At 42.6% G+C, this 27,013-nt stretch overlaps 1 long non-coding RNA gene across 2 annotated transcripts in view; it reads left to right on the top strand.

The window, feature by feature from the left end:
• The window catches only part of LOC125467367 (uncharacterized), a 68,166-nt gene extending 52,870 nt beyond the window's left edge, over window positions 1-15,296 (top strand). For both annotated transcript variants that reach the window (XR_009442887.1, XR_007250622.2), the window contains exon 3: window positions 14,596-15,296. This is a non-coding gene — a long non-coding RNA (uncharacterized LOC125467367). The remainder of the gene's footprint in view (window positions 1-14,595) is intronic.
• The last annotated feature ends 11,717 nt before the right edge of the window (window positions 15,297-27,013 follow it).

Below are 27,013 nucleotides of genomic sequence, written 5' to 3'. Positions count from 1 at the left end.
AGGGTGGAGGTAGCTATTACGAGGGGCCATAGTTTTAAAATGAGTGGAGGTAGATATAGGGAAGATGTCAGAGGTAGGCTCTTTACTCAGAGAGTGGTAGGGGCGTGGAATGCATTGCCGGAGAAGGTAGTGGAGTCGGCCTCATTAGGGGCATTTAAGCAGCTATTAGATAGGCATATGGATGATTATATAAGGTAGGAGTGGAGGTTAGAGAAACCTTAGGTTTAGCTAAAAGTTTGGCACAACATCATGGGCCGAAGGGCCTGTACTGTGCTGTACTGTTCTATGTTCTATGTTGTATTGTGTTTTTGTTACAGTGCCCCATAAAGTGGCTCATTAACCTAATTTTAAAAGAACAGAAATGAGGATTTGGCTGTCTTATAGTGCAGTGATAGTGTCTCTACCTTGGGAACAAAGAGCCTGGGTTTGAGTCCAGAGGGGCATAGTAACATCTCTGAACAGGTTGATCCAAAAACATCGTGAATGGAAGATTCTGGTGGGCACCATAAGTTCTGGGTGCATTCTTATCATGGGTGACGATATTCTGGTAAGTTTCCCTTGACTGATTTTATTTTTATTATAGTGGTCACCAGGGGCTGTCTAACCTGATCAAAGTTTTGCTCTGAAAGAGTAGAGGGGAGAGTTGCTCTGGTGTAGCTGGAGTGCTGAAAGCAATATTTTGACTTCTTATTAATGAGTTTTCATGGGCCTTTTGACTTTTTGTTATAGCATCCTGCCAGAGACTGTCTAAACTGGTTTTTGGTCATTTAGTAGAGTGGAAGAGGAGTGGTGACATACTACCCCAACCGTACGCTACCATTGGTTGGTAACCTGAGTCCGACACGACAAATTGGTGAGCCTTGTGTCCAGGTAGTTGAAAGCATTGTTACCAATAGTTAAGAAACGAAACTTGGGAAATACAAGGGGCTGGAATTGGAAAAGTATGGAGTTCAAGGAAGGTTATAGGTTACAGAGATAGGGAGAGTTTAAGACCATACAGCGATCTGAAAACAGGAATTGAAATTGTAACAAAACACAAGCAGTCAGTTATTATTACAGGGACAGACTGCCCTGTTGGCACAAGTCATTAACTGCAGCCTTTATTTCTCTCACTTTCTTTTACTGCCCAAGTGGTAATTTTCCATGTTGAAATCCACATGCCAAAGTTGTAAAACTTAAAATCTTTCTGAGTGTACCTTTCCAATCAGAACAGACAATCAGTCTGCATTCTTAAAGACTCCACCTGAGCTTATTTTTAGTTTTGTTTTCTTTCCAATAAAATTTTGCAGGAAGTTCAGCAAACTGCTAACAATTTTGTGAAACAGAAATAGAGTTGCATGATTAAAGTTTAAGTAAGATCTAGGATTAGAATCTAAAATAACCTGGTTTGCAACTCCAAAGAATCACATTAAAAACAAAAAATGCTGGAAATCACAGCAGGTCAGGCGGCATTCATGGAGAGAGAGCAAGCTAATGTTTTGAGCCTAGACGACTCTTCATTAGAACATCCTCTCCAAGGGTGTTGCCTGACCTGCTGTGATTTCCAGCATTCTTGTTTTCAATACAGATTCCAGCCTCTGCACTAATTTGCTCCTTCAAAGAATCACAGGTTGGGCGTGACAGTCTCAGGATAAAGTGTTGATCCTTTAGGACTAAGGTGAAATTGCTTCACTTAAAGGATTGAAGATTTCTGATCTAATTTACCCCCTAGAGGGTTGAATACTATTTTTAAGACATTGAGTTGATTTCAAGTGCTGAAAGGTTATGGGGAGAGAGCAGGAAATTGGAGCTGAGTAGTGGACTGGCAGAATAGGTTAGATGGGCACAGATCTCATAGCTTGTTCCTATCTCTACTGCCTGGAAATAATATCACTCATATCATGCAACTTGGACACTAGTATAGGGTTGGGATCACTCACTGGACATGTCCCGAGAGAATGATTATGTGTCATCTGCCCTTGCAATGTCTGATCATGTGACATTTAATCACATGAGCCATGCAATTTTACAAGTTGCATTGTGAAGATTATGTAGTTGTGCTATGGTTAAGTGTCTTCGCTCATCATTTAACCTCAATGTGAGATATTCTTAGAACCAGATGTCTGGCCACATTAGGCACAAAAACAATGGAAGGAAAAATCTAATTGTGGAGGCCTGAGGCAACGAGGTCCTGCAAAAGAATTATGTCAAACGTGGGACATGGAGACAAGGCTTCAAGCAGGAAGAAGAATATGGAGATGAATTTGGAATTCAAAAGACCATAACAGCATGACAGTAGACAGAAAACAGGATGGAAAATAGGAGGACAGAGGGAAGATGGAAATCTTTACTCAGATCCAATCCAGGAGTGTCAGACATATTGGCATTAGTAGCTGGCGGGAGGAGAATCATAGAATCTTGTGGGTTTGCAGGGGAAGGCCAGCATTATTAATGGAGGAGTCATAATTGATGTGCAGGTGATAGTTAATGGTTTTTGGGTCATTCAGAGCTTATGCGCTGATCAAGGGGGTGACCAATAGAGTCAGGTTCATGAAATTATTCACTACCAATAGAGCAAAACAGGTCAAAGGAAATAAGGCTGCCCTCTGTGTTAAACCAATTTCCATCAACGGTGTTCCTTTGTTTTCAGTAGTGTTGACCATGTTTGCTGAATGGTGATGTCTGATACCCACAATACCCTGGGTTGCTGAAACTGGTCAATTGTGTGAATGGAACGAACATTTTGTGGGAACGGCTACACCAACTGATAGAGAACTATCTGAAAATTCTAGTGGCACAGTGGTATTGTTCCTACTTTTAGTCTAGGACTCCTTTGTTTAAGTCCCACCTGCTCTAGAGGTGTGTAATAACATCTCTGAGCTGGTTGATTTGAAAATGTAGAGAACTATCTGTGCTGTTTCTTATTAATCATTGGCCATTATCAGCTGGGTTTGTAAGCCCTCTTCTGAGTACCTCACTGTTCAAGGAGATTACTTTTCAATTACAGGAATCTCTTGATCAATTAGGTGGCAGAATAATTAGCACTGGTGCCTGACATGGCAGGGATCTGGTTCAATTCCACTTTGTGTCTGTGTGTGTTTCTGCTGGGTGCTCCGGTTTCCTTTCATAGTCCAAGGATGCAAAGGTTAGGTGGATTGGCCATGCTAAATTGCCTACAGTGTTCAGGGATGTGTAGGTTAGGTGGATTAGCCATTGCAAATGTGGGGAGAGAGTAGAACTGGGTGGGAGACTCCTTGGAGAGTTGGTTGGCCAAATGGCCTCATTCCTCACTTTAGGGATTCTATGATTCTAATCCTGGAGAGCTGGAAATCCTGAAGTCTTCAAATTAAATGAAAAGAAAAGAAACCCAATAACAGAAAGGAAAGAAAAGGTAGATTTGATTTATGTAATGCCTTCCATGAGTCCAGGATGCTCTTAACCACATTACAGCTGATGAAGTACTTTCAAAGTTTGGGAAAACACATTGGTCAGAATTTCTTTATGGAGCATCTGACAGTGAGAGAAAGTTTCCAATATCCTGCCCCTGTATTTTGGGCCATTGTAAGTCATTTTGAAAGTCATAAAGCAAGAAACAAAGGTTAAAAAATGAATTCGGGTGTTGATAGGCAAGTAGCATTGTGGCCACAAACAGATTAACCATGACCATACCAAATAGCAGAGTAGGCTTGAGGGGCTGAATGGCTTACTATGGTTTGGATGGGGTGGATCACAGGACCTTATGGAAACTCAAAGGGGTCTGGTCCTAATTTGCATGTTTGCAAGATGCAGTCATGTTCTAGCTTTCTTTCTTACAAAACACAGCAAAGTTCAGAAAAACTGAGGAAATCAGGTACCTGGCCACCAGTCTAAGCTGAGAGTGACTCAGTCTAGGGTGTAGCTGTGAGTTATTACAGTTCTTGGAATCTGACCAAGAACAGAAATAGCTTTAACGCAAGCACTTTGTACCTGCAGTAAACACAATATCAGTTACAACTGGAGAGCTTTATTGTAACTATATATAAGTTACTAGGAGAATGACAGGGAACTGGGTTCCCTCCAGACATGCAGTTGTAACTCTGCACATATTAGTCACATATTTGGAACAGGATTTTGCCTGTCTTTGTTTAAAGAGCCACCCACCGAACAGCTGATAGCTTCACAATAGGTTGCTTGCTGTGCATGGATAATCTCAATATATTTTCCTTGATTCTTCTCTTTTCTTCGCTTCGCATTGTGCTTTAAGCTCATATTACCACCTGCACATTGAGATAACCATCTGAAGCATGTCAGGCTGGGGGCGTCTGCACATGTATCGTCCCTGAGGCTACTTGTTCCCAATCTCTAAGTAAGACACTTCAACTTCTTATGTACCACAACACTCCTTTACATCTATACATAGCAGGTTATCAAGGACAGCTCTCCTGTTAGTGTTTAAACCTCTGTCTTCACATGCCCAGTTTAGACTGGTGTCTCTGTATAATTAATGTCAGAATCATATGATCATTTACTCCATCATGGTTTATGTAAATCGCAATGTAGTACACCTGCAGACCCCACACTCGAATTTCTCTCTCGTTAGTCTACATGAACCAGTAATTTACTTTATTTGTTCATACTGTTTTTATAAGCATTGATGCAATAATTAATATCATTATTTGCATTATCGCTGCTTTCACCATTATGGGCTCACTGCTACCTCATGGTCTGAATCTCACAGGTTGAGATGGTCTAGAATTCCGACTGGATGTTCTGATCTGGTTCATTCAATACAATGGTGGTTATGTTTCTGAAATGGTTATATATCTCTGTATACACATACGGTGATAATCATACTTCATCTCACTTCATGGTTCATGTCAGATCAAAACCTTCCTTTTTTTCTTGAATGTTCCTTCAGGCATACTGACAATCTAAGATCTCTGTTGATCTGTTTCTCTGACCATTGTACGTTCAGAACTGCAGGAGATACATGAAGTCCTCAGTGAATATTTCTCCTCTGTGTTCACCAAGTAGAAAGACATGAAGATGTGAACTTGGAGAAGTTAGTGGTGATGTCTTGCAGACAAGTCCATATCACAGTAGAGGAGCTGTTGGAAGTATTAGAAAGTACGAAGGCAGATAAATCTGGTTCTGACCAGATGTATCCAAGAACTCTGTAAGAGGCTAGAGAAGAAATTGTGGGGGCCCTGTCTGATATATTTACATCATTGCTAGCCACGGGTGAGGTCCTGGAAGACTGGAGGTTAGCGAATATTGTGCTCTTATTCAAGAAGAGCTGCAAAGAAACTCCTGGTAACTATACACCAGCAAACCTAACATGCCTGTGCTAAGTAGGTTACTTGAGAAGATCCTGAGGGATATGATACACATGCGTTTGGAAAGACAGAGTTTGATTAGGAGTAGTCAGCATAACTTCATGCATAGGCGATCATGCCTCAGAAATTTGTTTGGAGATCTTTGATGAAGTGGCCAGTGAAATTGATGAGGGCAGAGTGGTAGATGTGGTCTTTATGGATTTCAGTAAGGTCTTTGATAAAGTTCCACATGTTAGGCTGCTCTGGAAGATTAGATCGCATGGAATCCAGGCAGAGCTGACAAATTGGATGCAAAGTTGGCTTGATGGTAGGAAGCAGAGAGTAGTAGTGGAAGGATGCTTGTCAGACTGGAGGCCTGTGACTAGTGATCTGCTTCAGGGGTCAATGCTAGGCCCATTGCTGTTTGTTACCTATATTAATGATTTGGATGAGAATGTACAAGGCATGATTAGTAAGTTTGTGGATGACACTAAAGTAGGCGGCATGGTAGACAGTGAGGAAGGTTATCAGAACTTGCAGCAGGATCTTGATCAGCTGAGGAAGTGGGTCGAAAAGGGGCAAATGGAATTTATTATAAATAAGTGTGAAGTGTTGCACTTTGGAAAGTCAAATCAGAGAGGAGTTTCATGGTGAATGATAGGGTCTTAAGGAGTGTAGTGGGACAGAGAGGCCTTGGAGTTCAGGTGAACGTATCTTTGAAAGTGGATCACTGGCAGATAGGGCAGTGAAGAAGGCTTTTGGCACACTGGCCTTCATCAGTCAGGGCATTGAGCATAGCAACTGTGAAGTTATGATGTAGTTGTACAAGATGTTGGTAAGGCTGCACTGGGAGTATTGTTTTCAGTTTTGGTCACTTTGCTTTAGGAAGGATGTTATTAAACTGGAAAGAGTGCGGAAGAAATTCACAAGGATGTTTCCGAGGCTCAAGAGAGTGAGCTACAGGGAAGGGTTGGACAAGCTAGGACTTTCCTCTTTAGAGTGTAAGAGAGTGAGGAGAGATCTTATAGAAGTGTAATATGTCATGAGAGGTATGGATAGGGGGAATGTACTCAGTCTTTTTCCCAGGGTTGGGGATTTGAGGATGAGAAGGCATTAGTCTTTAGCAACATTTAAATGGCACTTGGACGAATAAGTGGATAGGAAATGGTTAGAAGGATATGGGCCACGTGTAGGGAAAAGGGGTTGGCATGCTTGGATATTTTGGTCAGCATGGACCAGTTTGGGCCAAAGAGTCTATCTCCATGCCCTAGGGCTCTATGACTTTATGACTGTAGCTTCTGACACCCTCTCAATTTGATAATGTCATATAGGCTTATTGAGGTTGAGCATTGTTGGGGAGAAAGGTAGAACAGCTAGCATCTTGTAAAGTGAATACCTACATCTTAAGTCTGCCCTGATTTTAAGTCAGGCAGAGGATTTTCTCCTTTGTTTAGTGTTGTATCACCTCTACCACCTTTTATTGTGGCTTTCCTCTAATTGCTTTCTCTTTCAGAGATACAGGGAGGTTATGTTTGACCAAGCCTAGACATCTCGCTGGGATCATTGGCTCTGTAGGCTGTCAGCTATGTTGGACAACAAAATGTAAATATTTTTGACTCTTGAAAAGCCTGGCCGCCACAGTGATTTTTTTCCTCTTCCTCTGTGGTCTGGGATACCATGATCCTGCGCCAGGAGTTTCTGTTGAATATTTCTTCGCATCGACTTTCAGATAGCCATTCCACATTAGTATATCAATAAATATTCCACTTTCAGCTAGCATTGTTTTCACTTGGCGTACCTTTTCTAAAGTTAGTCTGCTGGCTTATATTTCAGCCACCCTAGCAGACAAAGTTTTCTGACATTTGTGCAATCCTTGTCAGATTTTTGAGCTGCATGAATTTGTCTGCGACTTCCTTCAGTTGCCAGTAAAGTGTTGGTAATTACTGTAGAATAAGACTCTACTTCCACAACAAGACTGAGATCCTGTTTTTCTGTTCAGTCCACTGCTGCCATTGAGAATATACTTGCACCTTTCCTACAACATAGGTTATGCTATAATCAAATTTCATTAGCTTTTAAAACTGAATTTCTCAATTCTTAGACATATAACTAAGATTTCCTAAGATCCAAATAAATTATCAAAGGCTGGTGGTCAATCTCAACCTGCAATATCAGTCCCATGATGCGGTATGTGAACCTATCACACTCCCGAGCAAAAGCTTCCTACTCTATGATTCCTTCTCTGTTCAGTTTCTATCTAAGTTCCCACATTAAACGGACGGGATTGCATGTTCCATCAGTTTGCACTTGAATAAGGCTAGCTACTCATTCTATGGATAATGCGTCTGTGTCTACAATATTGACGAAGCCTGAATTGTAATAATCTACAACATCGGTAGAAGGTAGCTTTAATCCTTTTGCAAGTTGCAGTCTTCAATGCCATTGCTGGCCTTTATCAAAAGCTCTTATAGGTTCCGTAAGTCTGGCTAAATTGCTGATAAACTTTGTCATTTGACTCATCATGCCAAAGAAGCGCTGGACATTATCAGTGCATTTCGGTGCCAGAAATTCATTGAAGGCTCTTGTATTTCCTTAGCCCCACAGTGATGCTTTGTTGTTGTATAATGCGTCCTAGGAATGTAACTCAATCAGTAGATTTGGCATTTCTTATTCAGTGTAAGTCCTGCATTCTGGAGTGCTTTGAACATACTCCTGATCCTATGATTATGTTCCTCTTTTGTTTACCGTGCACATTACGATGTCCTTTGTATGTCAAATGGCTCCCTGTTTCTCTTCCAAGATGCTTGACATTACCCTTTGGAAAATCTTTGGTGCTGATGACATGGGTGGCCCGGTGGCTCAGTGGTTGGCACTGTAGCCTCACAGTGCCAGGGACCCGTGTTCAATTCCAGCCTTGGGTGACTGTCTGCATGGAGTTTGCAAATTCTCCCTGTGTCTGTGTGGGTTCGCTCTGGTTTCCTCCTACAGTCCAAAGGTGTGCAGGCTAGGTGGATCGGCCATGCTAAATTGCCCGAGTGTTCAGGGGTGTGTGGGTTATAGGGGGATGGGTCTGGGTCGGATGCTCCAAGTGGCCGTGTGGACTTGTTGGGCCAAAGGGCCTGTTTCCACACTGTAGGTAACCTAATCTAAACATCCCACATGGTAAATAATTAAAGATAATGGGAACTGCAGATGCTGGAGAATTCCAAGATAATAAAATGTGAGGCTGGATGAACACAGCAGGCCAAGCAGCATCTCAGGAGCACAAAAGCTGACGTTTCGGGCCTAGACCCTTCATCAGAGAGGGGGATGGGGAGAGGGAACTGGAATAAATAGGGAGAGAGGGGGAGGCGGACCGAAGATGGAGAGTAAAGAAGATAGGTGGAGAGAGTATAGGTGGGGAGGTAGGGAGGCGCTAGGTCAGTCCAGGAAAGACGGACAGGTCAAGGAGGTGGGATGAGGTTAGTAGGTAGATGGGGGTGCGGCTTGGGGTGGGAGGAAGGGATGGGTGAGAGGAAGAACTGGTTAGGGAGGCAGAGACAGGTTGGACTGGTTATGGGATGCAGTGGGTGGGGGGGAAGAGCTGGGCTGGTTGTGTGGTGCAGTGGGGGGAGAGGACGAACTGGGCTGGTTTAGGGATGCAGTAGGGGAAGGGGATATTTTGAAACTGGTGAAGTCCACATTGATACCATTAGGCTGCAGGGTTCCCAGGCGGAATATGAGTTTCCACTGTAAATTTGGGCTTGTAGAAAGGAAACAGTGTTCAGTGAAAACAATATTTTAGTAATATACAAAATGAAGAAGAAGCGATATCTGATCATGCGTGCACATCCTAAACCATCATCACCCATCTTTTCCCTTTCAGTTGTTCATTGAGCTGACATGAAAATCCAGAATTTTCTGTTTTAACTTCAGAAAGGAAAGCAATCAATGTACAAAGTTTTCAATAAGCCTTCATAAGTCCTAACAAGAGTATTTGGAATAGGAAAAGTCACGAGCATCCAACAAACCAATAATTAGGGCATCCACCCTCCCTTCCTGTATCTCTCCAGAAACACGTCCCTTTCCTTCAAAAGTACATTTTATTCATAAAATCCATGAAAGTACATTGCCGTAATAAGCAAAGTTGACATTCCGCACAGTACAAACCAAATCAGTTTCTTTCAATGCTGCGCGTTAATCAGTACAATTACAATTACAAGATAATAAAATGTGAGGCTGGATGAACACAGCAGGCCAAGCAGCATCTCAGGAGCACAAAAGCTGACGTTTCGGGCCTAGACCCTTCATCTCTGATGAAGGGTCTAGGCCCGAAACGTCAGCTTTTGTGCTCCTGAGATGCTGCTTGGCCTGCTGTGTTCATCCAGCCTCACATTTTATTATCTTGGAATCTCCAGCATCTGCAGTTCCCATTATCTCTCAATTACAATTACAGTTGTATTTATCATAGTCTTTGAAAGTTGAACATACCTGTAGGGATTTTTTCCCAAACTTCACTATGGGAATACTTTGGCTGAAGGACATTAAATAGTGGCCTTTCTCTCATTGTGCCTTTATGGGTGGCTTCCTCACATTTTCGTGTGTCCTTCAGCACATGGTCCTGGACCTTGGAAAGTATGCCAGTCTATATCATTGGGTTTTAAAGCAAACAGAGCAAGGGTGATCTACAAAAAATCTTTTTCACAATTATTGGTTAGAGTAGAGAAGGCGCTGTTTGGAAATGTGTTGGAAGCAAATTGAATTGAGGCATTCAGAGGGTGTTGGACGGTTATATGTATAAAAATTGTGTGCAGTGATATGGGGAAAAGGCAGGAGATTGGCACCAGGAAACAAAAATAAGCATAACGGGCCAAATGACATGCTTCTGCACCATAACTGTTCTGTGATTTTGTGGACAACTCTTTGTACTGGAACATGGGGATGTTTCAGGCCCACTAAAGTGTTACACTAACATTGATGGTGGAGCTATAGTTGGCATCTGTGGTGTGCACAGTTTAGTAAAGACATATTCAGGAAAGATTATGCAGTGCAAATGCACAGAAGAATATGTGGGTAATTAAAACTCAAGAATTATATTTAATTGTCCCTTAAGCCCAGTTACACAGCCTGCTTCCCAGTCTTGAGCACTTTGCCTGTATCAACCTTCTGACTCCAAATGGAATTGCACTGCTTGGCATGAGTCAAACATAGGTCTCTCCATGTGCTATTGTATTAAAGGGGTTAAACAGTTCTAAAACTAGTTTTTCACTGTATCTCTCATTGCTATCACACAGTGTGATTTCACCCTTCCTGTTTAAAGAAATGCAAAATAACTTTTTTGGGAGATTGGATCATGAATAAAGTGCTTGACTTCCAATGAAAGATCTCTTTCCTGATTGAATTCCAGCTTTGACAGGTTGACTTTTACTCCATGTGTATAGCTAAACAGAAATTCTTTTAATTAAACACCCATTACAACCCTAAGTTTTATCTTTACAGAATTGCCAAATGCAAGAGTTTCATAGAAGGCAGTGACTAGATAAGAATCTCTCCACTATGAGTTGTCAGAACCTGATTAATGAGTAAGGTGATGATTTAAGAGATATATCAGAGATTTGTGCTGTAGGTGATAACAGACAATGTGTATATTTGCTTTTCCTGTTAGATGATCCTATTATAATCTCAATCCTCTGGATTAATGCTGTGGAGTCACTACTTTTCTGATCATGTGACCTTAAAATGGTTGTCAGGTTTTAATGAAGTACATTTCTATGCCTTAGCACCAGTGCATCACTGCCCTAATGCATAACAAAAATCCTCTACAAAATATTTTAAAACAAAACCTAAGATGGGAGAGGTCTTTATGCTGACACCATGATGCACAGTTTGCCTTGGGGACATATTTCCAATTTCTCTCGCATTGTATGCACAAAATTCACCGAAAAATGAAATAAATATTTTTGTCAAGAATGATTATTATCAATAGCCCCATTCCCGAGGGTAAATTGGGTCCCCATTAATAAATCCAACAGTTACAAGACCTTGTGCCCACTCACAACAGGAATGGTGAATTGAACAATAAACAAGAGGGAATAGTGGATTGTAAATACTGCATTAAATTGTTTCATGTTTTACTTCACTTCCATTGATTTTCACTGTACAATGCTGAGGAAGTGGCAGCATTTGTTAAGGTATATTGTTCACATTATTTGCAGCTCTGATCATCTTCATCACTTAGAGATATTGTGCCTCTCAAGTGTGGACAAAAGTGAGACACAAAAGAGCAAGAATTTCAAATCATAAGGTCTCTGGGTTGGCCTTTTTCACAATCAAGGTAATTTAATTGGTGCTTTCACCGTTATAAATAAAATAGAAAAAGTGAGCTAGGCAAATTGCACAAAATTGTCAGAAGCTAAAATCCCAGGAGATGCGTTAAAAATGAGAACAGGAGCAGTAGAAATGGAAGCCGTGGGAGGTTTTTCAATTAAAGTAGAGTCAAATTATGAATGAGCTACCAAACAAAGTCATTGAAGCAGACAGCACAAATGAGATCAAGAGACCATTTGACATTTTTTCTGGATACAGAAAGGAGAGAAATGAAGTGGAGGTGAGCTTGATCCATCAAAATATGTCAGGTTCATTGGGTCTGTTGGCTTTTTTTCGATTCCTATAAAGTTTGTTTCTTTTAAACACGGTGGGCAGCTCATGTGATAAAAGCGTTGAACAACCGGGGCTTGCAGACCTGAGAGGACTCAGTCTGAGGCCAGTTCTCTGCTGGCTAATCTCAGTTGGGGCACCGGCAGAAACAGTATAAAGCATCACAATGGGCTGAAATGAAGGAAGGTAGTTTGACCATTGGCTGAATGTGACTATTATATGATATCCCTGTGAGGTGAATAGCTTGCCTACACTCACTGTTAGATGTAATGAATGGATGCTTTAAAATGAGGTAGTGAATTTATGCTTGTTTCAAGAGAGGTGAAAAAGGAATGAAGATTAAAGAAAAACTGGTGGATAGAGGAGGCAGGAAATGAATAGAAAGAATCTGACTAAACCGCCAGCAAATGAAACAATACCAGTCAAGGCAAAGAAACAGATTAATGGAGACAGGCAAATAGTTTAGACACCCGACTGAGTCAAAGAAACTTACTTCCAGCAAACCTGAAAAGAGAAATTGATTATTTACCAAAATGAGCCATGCAAGCTGTTCAAGACCTGAATGAACCAGGAAAGCAGAAGAAGAACACCCAGTAGAAGCACTGAATCCAGAGCCATTGGACTGTTATCAAGCAAAGTTCTAACTCCACATCAAATGACCAGATTGTGTAAAGAGAACTTGATAATGTAAATGCTTCACAACTTACATAAATTCGAAATACATGACTCATCTTTAAATACTGTTAACATTTTCCAAATGGCTTTCTAAAATGATATTATAATGTTGTAAACTCCTCTAGAATGGGTGAGGGTGGGGTGGGCTTTGTGCCATGTCTGTGGGCATATGAAATTCATTAGAGGATATTCAAATTCCCTCCACTCTTCTCCTGAGCGGTCAGCAATGTCAGAAGATGCTGCCCTGGGTGCTAACCGAGTTCCAGTAACATTGCCCATGGGCATATATTCTGTGTATCCCTCCATGTGTGCTATTGCGTTGAGCATGTCCCTGTCCCTGCATGGCACATGCTTTGCAGCAGGAGTCATTTGGTAACTCTCAGAAATGCGGGTGATTCTCCTCTTCAACTTCACCTCAACTCCTTCTCAGCTGTAGCATCCTCAACTTTCACTGAGATGAGTAAACTCAGTGTGGATTAAGAATCAAAGCTGTCCTGCCATGATCTGCCGCTCCGAGTTAGGATAATGCTGCATCTTTATTATTTTTGTCAGTGCCTGAATCAGGAATAATCTATAGGGAATATGATCTTGTGCAATTGTGTCACATGCATTGCTAACTTGAGCTCATCCAGAGCTCTGATGCCTGTGACCCCATTCACACTTTGTTACAATCACAATGCTGCAATTTTAAAATTCTTATCCTTGCTTTCAAATCTCTCCATTGATTTGTTCATCCCTATCCAAATAAACTATTTCTACCCTATTACCCTCTGCGTTCTCTGTGCTCCTTCAACTTTTCCTCTTGGTTCATCTCTGAGATTTATTGGCACATCTCTGGGACCATAAGTCCAGCTGCTAAGGTCCTAAGCTGTCCAGTTCCCACACTGAATCAGTCCACTTCACTTTCTGCCTTTCCAGATGTTGCTTAAATTTTTTTTTCATTGACTGTGTTTTTAGGTGCTTGTTCCAATCATTTATATACATGTGGCTTTGTATCAAGTTTTGTTTGATAGGATTCTTTCGGGGGATTTTCCAGTGTAAAGACGCTGTATAAATGCAATTTTTAGAAAAAAAATCACTCATGGAATGTGAGTGTCACTGGAAAGTGTGGCATCTGTTTCCCAAACCTAATTCCCTCTGAATAGAGCAGTTTGCTGGCCTGGGTCATTTCAGAGGGTAGTTAAGAGTGAACCATATTGGCATGCGTTTGGAGTCATGTGTAGACTAAAGCAGGCTGGGGCAGCAGATTTCCTTCCCGGTTGGTTTTCTATAACAATGATGACAACAATAATGGTGGCTTTGGAACTAACTTTCAATTCCAGATTTTATTAGTTGAATGCAAATTCTCCAAGCCTGAAGGCTAAAACAATCAATAAAACTTGCAAATGACACATAATGTGTCCAACTCATCTTGTATATTTCAAAGGAGAGTTCCAGTATGCTCAGTGCATTTGTTTCCAAGTCTTACTTTTTAAAATCCTCCCCCCCATCCCCTCCCTGTCTGAGGTGATGGGATATGAACCCACACCCCAGAGTGCTTTAACCAGTCTAGTGGCATTACTGCTAAACCATCATTTCTCCACAGCACGTAACACACCATACCCCCAGTTTACCTCCTTCCCAACTTTTATTTTCATTATCGCTGGGAGTGCTGTGAAACAGAGCTGCACAAAGTCATGATGCAAAGCTTTCATTTGTGAAATGAACATGCACAAAATGGATTCAATTCACCGCAGCCAACCAAAGGGCCATAATATGTAAATCCGATCTTTTAAGGCATGTACGGCTTCCTGCCCAGCTGCCAGACAATTCAGACCCATTTTGCAGATCAAAAAAAGCGCTTGTGCCTGAATAATACATTGTGCTGGCCCCAATTACGGACAATGGCACTGCAGAAATTTATTCAATCATCCCTCAAGGCATCGCTGTGTGAAATGCATTGATCTGTTTTGATATCAACACACGTTATAAGTGTAAGTCTAATTCATTATCTCCTGAATTTTAATTTCAGAACTTAAGAGTGAACTTGTTTTAAGGCAGAAGAGCAGAAGACAACAATAGAAGTTTTAAGGAACATCAAATGCAAGGTTTATCGTGGGATAAAAATCATTTGCAGTTCTTTACATAGCAGAGCATCCCCAGCCTATCAACGATTTGTAGCTGGGAAAAAAAGCTGGAAATCATCCTTTCAAAGTGTCTCACAGCCATTCTGTTTAATCTACATATCTCTAATGCATTGCTTAGCAACGACAGTTTGATGTTTAGAATTGTTTTGAAAGGCCACTTTTCTTAAAAAGAGACAAAAATACCCTCTAAAAAAATCGCTTTACTTTGGTTCTCCCCTCTCACCCGGTCTTGAGATAAAGTTCCTCTGAATACTTTGCACAAGAAAAGCCCCAGGAGTGCACCTGCATCAACCCAGACTCACAATGTGAGGCCAGCGAACAAGGGGCCACAAAACACTCCATTGAGTCATGACTGTCAGCTGAGGCAGTGAGGATACAATGGAGCGGGAGGAACAATTTCGCTACACAGTTCAAAGTAACAGTGCCAACCAAACAACATAAAAAGCTCTTCTATAAGTAAGGAGCTTTCTGGTCTCTAGTTCCCATGCTACTTGTCTACAAACCTCAAGCCGATGGTCTATTCAGTTCAAAAGGAACTTGGAAAACAACTTTGCTATAAACTTTCTCCTTGTCAACTATCTGAAAGCCTGACACACTGAAAGAATCTACATCTATTAAAATAATTTGTTTCTATTCCAATAATAATAAAAGTGACAATAAAAAAATGTTTGTCCTGAGGCATCTGTTTAAATCCTCAGCTTCATTTTTTCCAATTGTTTCTTGAATGCCAACATTCCCCTCTTCCCTGAAGTAGTCCTCACAGCGTTCCATTTAATCCCTTCCTGTTCATATACTTTATAAACTAACAAGACCTTGTTAATACGTACACATTTAATAAAAGTACACTACCACATTTCAATGCACAAAAGGTCTTATTACTATCACAAATGGTTTTGACTTGGCTCACTGCTTGCAACACGCCTTATGACTGACTTCTTCACTCCTAGGAAGCTCAATGCACAGGGGACCATTCAGCCCATCGTTTCAACAACACTGCTTGGTCCACATCAAACCAACTGATTGTAATCTCTCTGTGCTGGTCTTTCTATGTAGTTAGGTCTAACTGTATCCCAGATGTCATGCCTAATCGTCTTGCCATCCACTGGAGCTCATCCGAAAATACCCTGTGACAGCCGTCACCCACTGGGACTGACTTAACCACTTTTCCTCCTGTCCTCCACTTTCTGCCCTCCAACTTCTGTACGTGAAATTTTAGGCATATATCTTAGAATCCACCTTAAAAACTTCATTATCTTCTCATCCAGATCTTTAATTGTTCATTTAATATATTTCCTCTTGAAACTGGCCGTGTTAATTCACATGGAGGTTTTCACAGCAGGTTTAATACAGTTGTTTTGGCTCTGGCTGAAGGGAGAGCCACAGTAATGTATGAGCTACGCTGGATTTTTCTCGGTGTTTAAATGGTAGACAGGTCTCACTGAGGTTTCAGTGAAATGGAAGCCCAAAAATGGTGAGTTTCAATGCCTTCTTTACAGGGCTATCAAGGAGCATGACAGCACCTCCAAGCCACTGAAGGCGAGTCGGGACTCCTGCAGTTTTGGTGCTCCCAACCTTTAACACCTAGTGGACCCTCTCCGTGTCTTCACCTGCTAATTGGGAGATGTTTCCATGTATTAAGAACAGACACGAACCACATCAGAGTGCCACCTGGCACTATTGGTATTATCCACTTGCTTTTCTCACCTCGTGCTACCTCGAGACCCATTGTTCCTGTTGTCTTTGGGTTTTAGCACAGCTAATCCACAGAAGAACGTCTTGCATCTGTATGGCACTTTACAGCAAATGGAAACCTAGAACATGTGGGGCCAATCTGTGCACACCGAGTTCCCCAAAGGCAGCAAAGTGATAATGTGCAGTAATCTCTTTTTCTAATGTTGATTGAGAGAGATAAAGAATGGCCAGGACAATGAAAATAACTCTCTGCTATTCTTTGAAAAAGTGCCTGAATGTTTATGTGCACCTGAGAGAGCAGATTGGGCCATACACCTTCATTTACTGGCTGCCAGCTGGTTGCTGTTTTATGTGTGTTTTGTGTTGGGAGGCCAGCTAGTGGACCGTGACAGAGATCCATAAGCTATCATTAGAGAGGCGCTTCAAGGAGACTATCAAGTGGCCACCTCACTTCTCCTGGCCATTAAACATCACCATTGGGAGAATGGTTTATGTTCAATAAACACTTGCAGTGATGCACTCTTCACTCTAATAATTGTTATCACCAATAATTTTTTTTTTAGTTTGTTTCTTTGAACTTCTTGTGTAAATCATAAATTACAATTTACTGCTTAGGGGTTACCAAGAAATAGAAGTAGTTTTCCATGAATTATCTCTTTAGTTTGGTCAAATACCTGGGATGTGCCTCCCTCCCAGCAGTGTGGGGGCATTTATGCCACACAGACTGCACCTAATGCATGAAGGTAGCTCAACAACACCTTCTCAAGGAAATTGCAACTCGGGGCAATTGTGAATGGGGTCCGTTCCTGAGTCTGCTTGTAGTTGATTCATCTGCAAATCAGAACACAAGAATACAGGACAATGTAAAGGATCTGTTCATACGTTCAGGAAATGTCTGTATGTTAGGCCTCTAAAATTACACCACTGTATGCAATTGTGTTTTTAATTATGAGTGTTTGTTGAGTCAGACATTGGCACGTTGGGAGGGGAGGGTCTGTACTGCTGGCCTTGTCAATGACACTCATATCCTATAAACGAATACAAAAAAAATCAAATCACCTGCAATCTTTGAAGGCTGATAAAATTATTCAAAAGGTAGTTTGCTTAAACATTCAGAGATTAAACCTATGTTTACAATCTTAGTTTCTGATGTGCACATCTTTACAGCTACTGACCCTAGCATTGCTGATGGCACATTCCCACTTGAGTTACCACTGTGTACACAAATGCTTGCCAGGATTTATCTAGACTCCTCAAACTTTGAAAATTAACCTCCAGGACACTGCAGCAAGCAACCACAGGCTGCAATAAAAAGCTAGAGGCAAGAAGATATAAAACGCTTACAGAGCTTTCTTTGGCCATTTTCATTCGCCAGTGAGAGCAGAAATCAGATGGTGAGAAGATATGCTGATGTCTGAAAGTTAACAAGATAATACAGTCTGCCCACACTCTGCTTGGTGGGAATTATGAGAACGGGCAAGTGGAACAACTAACTGTAAGAGTGGGATACTGGAACGATTGGAAACAGGGCACGTGATGAAACCTACAGGAACTTGGGTTGGGAATCCTACACATGGAACTTCCAACACTTGTGCCCCTTCTGAGGGCAATATGAAGGCGGGTTACTATAGTCACTACTATCGTATTGATTATGAACTGAGGTTGTCACTGAGAGACCTGATACGAGACTGCAAACAACAGCTCAGATCAACTTTCTCTTAAACTAGGCCATCAGGAAGTGTTACAGTGAATCTGAAATATCAGTGTTAGTGTTAATGGGGATCAAATCACTCTGGGCACCTGCTGCGAGGGCAGGAAAGCAGATATCTTGTCAGGAATTCAGAACCTTCGTTAGAACATTTCCCCAGTTTTGAAAGTTTTTTTCTCAGTTTTCAAAATCATCCATGAGTCCATAAATGAACAGTTGGATCTGATGCTCTGTCTCTGTCAGGTGCTGATTGTTACCAGAAATGATGCCATTTCAATTTAGAAACTGGGAGTGTTTGGAAAGCAGTCAAACATTTGGCAAGCACTACCAACTCTACCTTTACAACAAGTCTCTTTCTCTCCCTGTATCTTCATCTTCCTATCAGCATGCACTGATTTTCCTACCTTTTCCTACCTGTTTGTTCCTCGTTTGTCATTATTTTCCTGCATTTTGCTCCTGGCTCTTGCCAGGCAACAATGTCTGTGGGCATCATAGAAACATAGAAGTGCAGGGGAAGGCAATTCATCCCCTCGAACCTGCTCTGCCATTCGTTACAATCATGGCCGATCGTCCAGCTCAATAGCCTAACCCTGCTTTCTCCCCATAACCTTTGATTCAATTCGCCCCAAGTGCTATATCGAGCTGCCTCTTGAATGCATTCAATGTTTGCTATCAACTATTTCCTGTGTAAATGAATTTCACAGGGCCATCACTCTTTGGGTGAAGAAATGTCTCCTCATCATCTCTATCCTAAATTGTCCACCCCGAATCCTTAGACTTCTGATTCTGGACATATCTGCCATTGGGAACATCCTCCCTGCATCTATCCTGTCCAGTCCCATTAGAATGTTCAAAGTCTCTGTGAGATTCCCCCTCATTCATCTGAACTCCAGCGAAAATAATCCTAATGTAGCAAATCTCTCTTCACACGTCAGACCCGCCATCCTCAGAATCAGCCTGGTAAACCTTTGCTGCACTTCCTTGAGAGCAAGAGCATCCTTCCTCAGAAAAGAAGGTCAAAACTACACACAATATTCCAGTTGTGGCCTCACCAAGGCCCTATATAACTGCAACAACACATCCCTGGTCCTGTACTCAAATCCTTTCCCAATGAAGGCTAACATACCATTTGCCTTCTTTACCACCTGCTGCACCTGCATACTTACCTTCAGTGACTGGTCCACAAAGACACCCGGGTCTTGCTGCATACTCTCGCCTCCCAATTTACAGCAATTCAGGTAGTAATCTGCCTTCTTGTTTTTGCTTCCAAGGTGAATAACCTCATTTATCCATATTATACTGCATCTGCCATTGATTTGCCCACATACCCAAATTGTCCAGATCATGCTGAAGGATTTTTGCATCCTCATCACAGTTTACCCTCCCACCCAACTTGGTATCATGGTAACTTTGGGATGTTACATTTTGTTTCCTCATCCAAATCATTGATATGTATTGTGAATAGCTGGGGTCCCAGCATTGATGTGGCACCCCACTTGTTACTGCCTGCCAATTTAAAAAAGGCCCATTAATTCCCACTCTTTGTTTCCTCTCAGCCAATAAGTTTTCCATCCGTCTTAAAATACTTCCCCCAATTACATGCACTTTAATCTGGCACAATAGTCTTTTATGTGGGACTTTATCAAATGCTTTTTGAAAGTCCAAATATACTACATCGACTGGCTTCCCCTCGTCAACTCTACTAGTTACATCTTCAAAGAATTCCAGCAGATTTGTCAAGCATGATTTCCTCTTTATAAATCAATGTTGACTCTGTCTGATCCTACCACTGCTTTCTAAATGCTGCACTATAAAGTCTTTGATAATAGATTTGAAAATTTTCCCTACTACTGACGTTAGGCTTACTGGACTAGAATTCCTTGTTTTTTCTCTTCCCTCCCTTTTCGAATATTGGAGTGACATTAGCTACCCTCCAATCTTCAGGAATTGTTCCAGAGTCTATAGAATCCTGGAAGATGACCATCATTGCACCCAATTTTCTAGAGCCACTTCCTTAATTATTCTGGGATATAGATTATCAGATTGTGGGTATTCATTCACCTTCAATCTCATCAATTTTACCACCACTATTTCTCAACTATTATTGATCACCCTAAATTCTTCCCTCTCACTAAATCTTGCATTCTTCGACACTTCTGGTAACTGATTTGCGTCATCTTTAGTGAAGATAGAACCAAAGTATGTATTCAGTTGCTTAGCTATTTCTTTGTCACCTATTATACATTCTCCCATTTCTGTCTGTAGGGGACCTACCTTTGTCTTCACCAATCTCTTTCTCTTCACGTACCTATAGAAATGCTTCATGTCAGTCTTTATGATCCTTGCAAACTTACAAACATCATCGCATAATCTATCTTTCATATTTGCAGTGAGTATAGTACCCAAAACTGATCATCTTGTGACTGAAGATAATAAAGTGTGAAGCTGGATGAACACAGCAGGCCAAGCAGCATCTCAGGAGCACAAAAGCTGACGTTTCAGGCCTAGACCCTTCAGCAGAGAGGGGGATGGGATGAGGGTTCTGGAATAATTAGGGAGGGAGGGGGAGGCAGACTGAAGATGGAGAGAAAAGAAGATAGGTGGAGAGGAGAGTATAAGGGATAGGTCAGTCCAGGGAAGACGGACAGGTCAGGGAGGCGGGATGAGGTTAGTAGGTGGGAAATGGAGGTGCGGCTTGGGGTGGGAGGAAGGGATGGGTGAGAGGAAGAACAGGTTAGGGAGGCAGAGACAGGCTGGGCTGGTTTTGGGATGCAGTGGGGGGAGGGGAAGAGCTGGGCTGGTTGTGTGGTGCAGTGGGGGGAGGGGATGAACTAGGCTGGTTTTGGGATGCAGTGGGGGAAGGGGAGATTTTGAAGCTGGTGAAGTCCACATTGATACCATTGGGCTGCAGGGTTCCCAAGCGGAATATGAGTTGCTGTTCCTGCTACCTTCGGGTGGCATCATTGTGGCACTGCAGGAGGCCCATGATGGACATGTCGTCTGAGGAATGGGAGGGGGAGTGGAAATGGTTCGCGACTGGGAGGTGCAGTTGTTTATTGAGAACTGAGCGGCGGTGTTCTGCAAAGCGGTCCGCAAGCCTCCGTTTGGTTTCCCCAATGTAGAGGAAGCCACACCTGGTACAATGGTACAGTATACCACATTGGCAGATGTGCCGGTGAACCTCTGCTTAATATGGAAAGTCATCTTGGGGCCTGGGATAGGGGTGAGGGAGGAGGTGTGGGGGCAAGTGTAGTATTTCCTGCGGTTGCAGGGCAAGGTGCCAGGTGTGGTGGGGTTGGAGGGGAGTGTGGAGCGAACAAGGGAGTCATGGAGAGAGTGGTCTCTCCGGAAAGCAGGCAGGGGTGGGGATGGAAAAATGTCTTGGGTGGTGGGGTCGGATTGTAGATGGTGGAAGTGTCGGAGGATGATGCGTTGTATCTGGAGGTTGGTGGGGTGGTGTGTGAGAATGAGGGGGATCCTCTTTGGGCGGTTGTGGCGGGGGCGGGGTGTGAGGGATATGTTGCGGGAAATGCAGGAGACGCGGTCAAGGGCGTTCTCGACCACTATGGGGGGAAAGTTGCGGTCCTTGAAGAACTTGGACATCTGGGATGTGCGGGAGTGGAATGCCTCATTGTGGGAGCAGATGCGGCGGAGGCAGAGGAATTGGGAATAGGGGATGGAATTTTTGCAGGAAGGTGGGTGGGAGGAGGTGTATTCTAGGTAGCTGTGGGAGTCGGTGGGCTTGAAATGGACATCAGTTACAAGCTGGTTGCCTGAGATGGAGACGGAGAAGTCCAGGAAGGTGAGGGATGTGCTGGAGATGGCCCAGGTGAACTGAAGGTTGGGGTGGAAGGTGTTGGTGAAGTGGATGAGCTGTTCGAGCTCCTCTGGGGAGCAAGTGGCGGTGCCGATACAGTCATCAATGTAACGGAGGAAGAGGTGGGGTTTGGGGCCTGTGTAAGTGCGGAAGAGGGGCTGTTCCACGTAACCTACAAAGAGGCAGGCATTGCTGGGGCCCATGCGGGTGCCCATGGCCACCTCCTTGACCTGTCCGTCTTCCCTGGACTGATCTATCCCCTCCCTACCTCCCCACCTATACTCTCTCCACCTATCTTCTTTTCTCTCCATCTTCGGTCCGCCTCCCCCACTCTCCCTATTTATTCCAGAACCCTCACCCCATCCCCCTCTCTGATGAAGGGTCTAGGTCTGAAACGTCAGCTTTTGTGCTCCTGAGATGCTGTTTGGCCTGCTGTGTTCATCCAGCTTCACACTTTATTATCTTGGCTTCTCCAGCATCTGCAGTTCCCATTATCATCTTCTGACTGACCTTGAGTATCATCTGCTCCTCAGTCAATCATTGCTTTAACGTTGAAATATTGTCACATATGGTATATATAGCAAAATCTGTACCTCTCCCAGAATGCTATGTGTTGTGGTTGAGTTCACCAGAATCATCTGAGATGATTAACATAGATTCACTATCACAATCACTTTTATTGGTATACATTACTGATATCAAGTGAGGAAAGTGCCTTTACGAAGTCTTCAACAGAAACTAACCTTAGTCTTGAAAAACGGAATCAGTTTCTTGTAAGACTATCAGGCTCAAATTTTACACATTACTGTTATCTGCAGGAAATGAGTGCGTGAACTGGTCTTTATTACTAATTCTCCTGCTAAACCAGCATCTTTAACCCAGAGGTAAGAGTCAATCACATGACTGTGGGTTTGGAGTCACAAGTGGGCCAGAACACCTAAGAATGGTAGTTTCTTTCCCTAACCAGCTTGGCATTTCTGACAATGGATTCATGGGCATCATTAGGCTTTTAATTCCGGAGCTAATTTTATTGAATTCAAATTCTACCAGCTGCCATGGTGAGATCAGATTTACTTGGGTCTCTGGATTAACAGTCCAGTGATAATACCACTCGGCATCCCCCAACAACTTACAACTTAGAACATCTGGTACACATACCTAAACTTGTTAGCTCCATGAGAATCAACCTTTTAGGTCCTGATTACCAGTGGCTTACAGGGTTATGGATTGGGGTGAGTAGAACGCATCAAAGCGTTTGATCAGTAGCAATTTTATTGAATGGCAGGGCACGCTGAATGGCCTGGTCTGTTCCTATGTTCTTACATCCAAATGGATGGAGCTCATCTCTTCATGTGACTACTAGACAAGTCAGATCCCAGAATTAGATTTGTCTTGATAGATCGTAGTTATTTTTATTTAATATGGTGGTCATTCATTGAAACATAGGCACATATAGCTGCAGATTATCTTTAACAATAAAACAGAAGTTTATTACGTTAAAGGAAAAGAACTAACTAAAAACAAGCTATATAAATTTGAACACAATGTGAATGTTCCTAAAATGCTAAGTAAAAGAAAAGTCTCAGCTTTTCCACAACATGACTATCTCACATTGATTCAAATCCAGACAAATTATCCTTCTGTATCAATTCTTTGGGTTTTGCTTAACAGCATCTACTCAGATCTGTCCTGTGAAATGTAAAGCTTTCTTACAGGAATATTCACCAGACTGAAAACATAGAAGGGTCTAGGCCCGAAACGCCAGCTTTTGTGCTCCTGAGATGCTGCTTGGCCTGCTGTGTTCATCCAGCCCCACACTTTGTTATCTCGGATTCTCCAGCAACTACAGTTCCCATTATCTCTGAAAACATAGACTTCTTCACTTTCCAATAATCTGCAGTTTAGTGGAAAGTGAAGAAGGTTATCTAACAGCAGAACGAGACCTTGATCAGATGGGCCAATGGGCAGAGCAGTGGCAGATGAAGTTTTTATTAGATAAACATGAGGTGTTGCATTTTGGTAAGACAAATCAGGGGAGAAATTATCTAGTTAATTGTAGGCAAATTGTTGCCAAACAAAGAGACCTTGGGGTCCAGGTGCACAGTTCCTTGAAAGTAAAGTCGCAGGTAGATAGGATAGTCAAGAAGGTGTTTGGCACACTTGTCCTCAATGGTCAGTGCAATGAATATAGGAATTGGATTGTCATGTTGCAGCTTCACAGGACAGTGGTGAAGCCACTTCTGGATTACTGTGTACAATTCTGATCATCTTTCTAAACTTGACAGGGTGCAGAAAGCATTTACAACAATGGTGCCAGGGTTGGAGGGCTTGAGCTGTAGGGAGAGGCTGGATAGGCTTGGACTCTTTTCCTTGGAGTGTTGGAGGGTGCAGATAACCTTATAGGGTTTGTAAAATCTTGAGGGACATGGATAGGTTGAAAAGCCAAGGTCTTTTTCCTGGGATGAAGAAGTCCAAAACTAGATGGCGTAGGTTTAAAGTGAGAGGGGAAGGATTTAAAAAGGGACCTGAGTGGCAACTTACACACAGAGGTGTATGTATGGAGCAAACATGTATGGTGCATGTACGGTGCATGTATGGAACAAGCCGACAGAGGAAATGGTGGCAGCAGGTGCAATTACAACATTTGAAAGGCACCTGGACAGGTACACGAATAGGAAGGGTTTAGAGGGATATGGGCCAAATGCTGGCAAATGGGACTGGGTCAGATTGGGGATGTTTGGTTGGCATGGATGAATTGGACCAAATGTATTTTTTCTGTGCTGTATCATTCTATGACTATGACTCTAAGCACTTCTGGTGTGGAAGTTTTACAAACTAAACTTTTATATTAGAGTAAAAGTTCCTTCCCTGAACTGCCCTAGACCCCGCTCTCGGAAATAAACTATATTTGCTTCCGACCCTGGTCAGATCTCTTCCAGGACTGTATTAAAAGATTTCCAAACTCTGGGATTTTATGAGCCAAAATCAATTCTTACTTATTCTAAACCAAAAAGCAAGCTAATACCTTTACTATTTACACTCCTTGTTGTAAACCTCACTGTATCAACAAGCTTCCATTAACACTGCAGTGGTTTTCAATCACCTGCTCTCTGACAATTACTGGGTTAGGCTATGGTTTCAAAAAGGAATCTCTGACTTAGATATTTTTAACTCTTTACAGAAATAATCAACACACTCATGAAATACAGCTTCAGAAAATTATATAAATATCATGTAAAGTACACAACTTTCATCATAACCTCAGTTAACACTTTCGAGTGCTAGTTGTTTAAGCAACATTTTTTTAGACGTGCCTCCTCTGTGGCTGAACAGTATTCCTTTGAGTCCAAAGACCCGCAAAGAATTCTTTTGGTTAACAACACCACATCCAGGCTTAAAAATATTATCCAAATATATACCTTCCGGCAGTGCCTTTGCTCTTGTATTTTCTTCACTGGACACTGAAAAGCTGGTAGTTTAAATCTGTTTTTGTTCACCTTGTGTTAAAGCATGATGTACTAAAACGGAAGAACCTGTATCTTTACAGTTGGAATTGTATCAGTGATAATGGGAACTGCAGAGGCTGGAGAATCCAAGATAACAAAATGTGGAGCTGGATGAACACAGCAGGCCAAGCAGCATCTCAGGACCACAAAAGCTGACGTTCCGGGCCTAGACCCTTCATCAGAGAGGGGGATGGGGTGAGGGTTCTGGAATAAATAGGGAGAGTGGGGGAGGCGGACCGAAGATGGAGAGAAAAGAAGATAGGTGGAGAGGAGAGTATAGGTGGGGAGGTGGGGAGGGGATAGGTCAGTCCAGGGAAGACGGACAGGTCAAGGAGGTGGGATGAGGTTGGTAGGTGGGAGATGGAGGTGCGGCTTGGGGTGGGAGGAAGGGATGGGTGAGAGGAAGAACAGGTTAGGGAAGCAGAGACAGACTGGGCTGGTTTTGGGATATAGTAGGGGAAGGGGAGATTTTGAAGCTGGTGAAGTCCACATTGATACCATTGGGCTGCAGGTTTCCCAAGCAGAATATGAGTTGCTGTTCTTGCAATCTTCAGGTGGCATCGTTGCGGCACTGCAGGAGGCCCATGATGGACATGTCGTCTGAGGAATGGGAGGGGGAGTTAAAATGGTTTGCGACTGGGAGGTGCAGTTGTTTGTTGCGAACTGAGCAGAGGTGTTCTGCAAAGCGGTCCTCAAGCCTCCTCTTGGTTTCCCCAATGTAGAGGAAGCCACACCGGTTACAATGGATACAATATACCACATTGGCAGATGTGCAGGTGAACATCTGCTTAATATGGAAGGTCATCTTGGGGCCTGAGAAGGGGGTAAGGGAGGAGGTGTAGGGGCAAGTGTAGCACTTCCTGCGGTTGCAGGGGAAGGTGCCGGGTGTGGTGGGGTTGGAGGGGAGTGCGGAGCGGACAAGGGAGTCACGGAGAGAGTGGTCTCTCCGGAAGGCAGACAATGGTGGGGATGGAAAAATGTCTTGGCTGATGGGGTTGGATTGTAGATGGCGGAAGTGTCGGAGGATGATGCGTTGTATCCGGAGGTTGGTGGGGTGGTGTGTGAGAATGAGGGGGATCCTGCTGTGTTCATCCAGCTTCACGCTTTGTTATCTTTACAGTTGGACCCCACTATCTCACCAGTATTCGCACCATGTTTGAGTTGCATTGCAGGTGTAATTTAGATATATTATTTCAGTTTTGTTGACCAATGACCTGGCACCATACACGTGTACATCAGAACACAGTTCTGACAGTTTGTGGTCTTATTTCTGGGCATTTTAAGAGATCGTGGTAAGCAGGGAGAATTTTAGTATAGGAAGCAAAGAAAGGACAATTAAAGTGAGACAGAAGGAAGCTCACGTGTAGCATAAATGCTAGTTTTGACTAGCTATTCTGAATAGCTTGCTCCTGTAGTACAAATTCCGTGTAATTCTACATAATTAGAATGATTATATGTAGTTTAAATGGAGATAAACAAAAGTCTCTTAACAACGTTTAGCAATACTAACAGCGTGAGTTTGGTGTGGGGCTGGAAATTTACAGCTTCCAAATTGCCACCTACTCAATTAGTCAATTAAT

The sequence above is a fragment of the Stegostoma tigrinum genome, chromosome 33 (genome assembly GCF_030684315.1).
Source record: "Stegostoma tigrinum isolate sSteTig4 chromosome 33, sSteTig4.hap1, whole genome shotgun sequence".
NCBI lineage: Eukaryota > Metazoa > Chordata > Chondrichthyes > Orectolobiformes > Stegostomatidae > Stegostoma > Stegostoma tigrinum.
The sequence above is the reverse complement of the archived record's forward strand: the minus strand, read 5'-3'. Positions and strand labels throughout refer to the sequence as shown.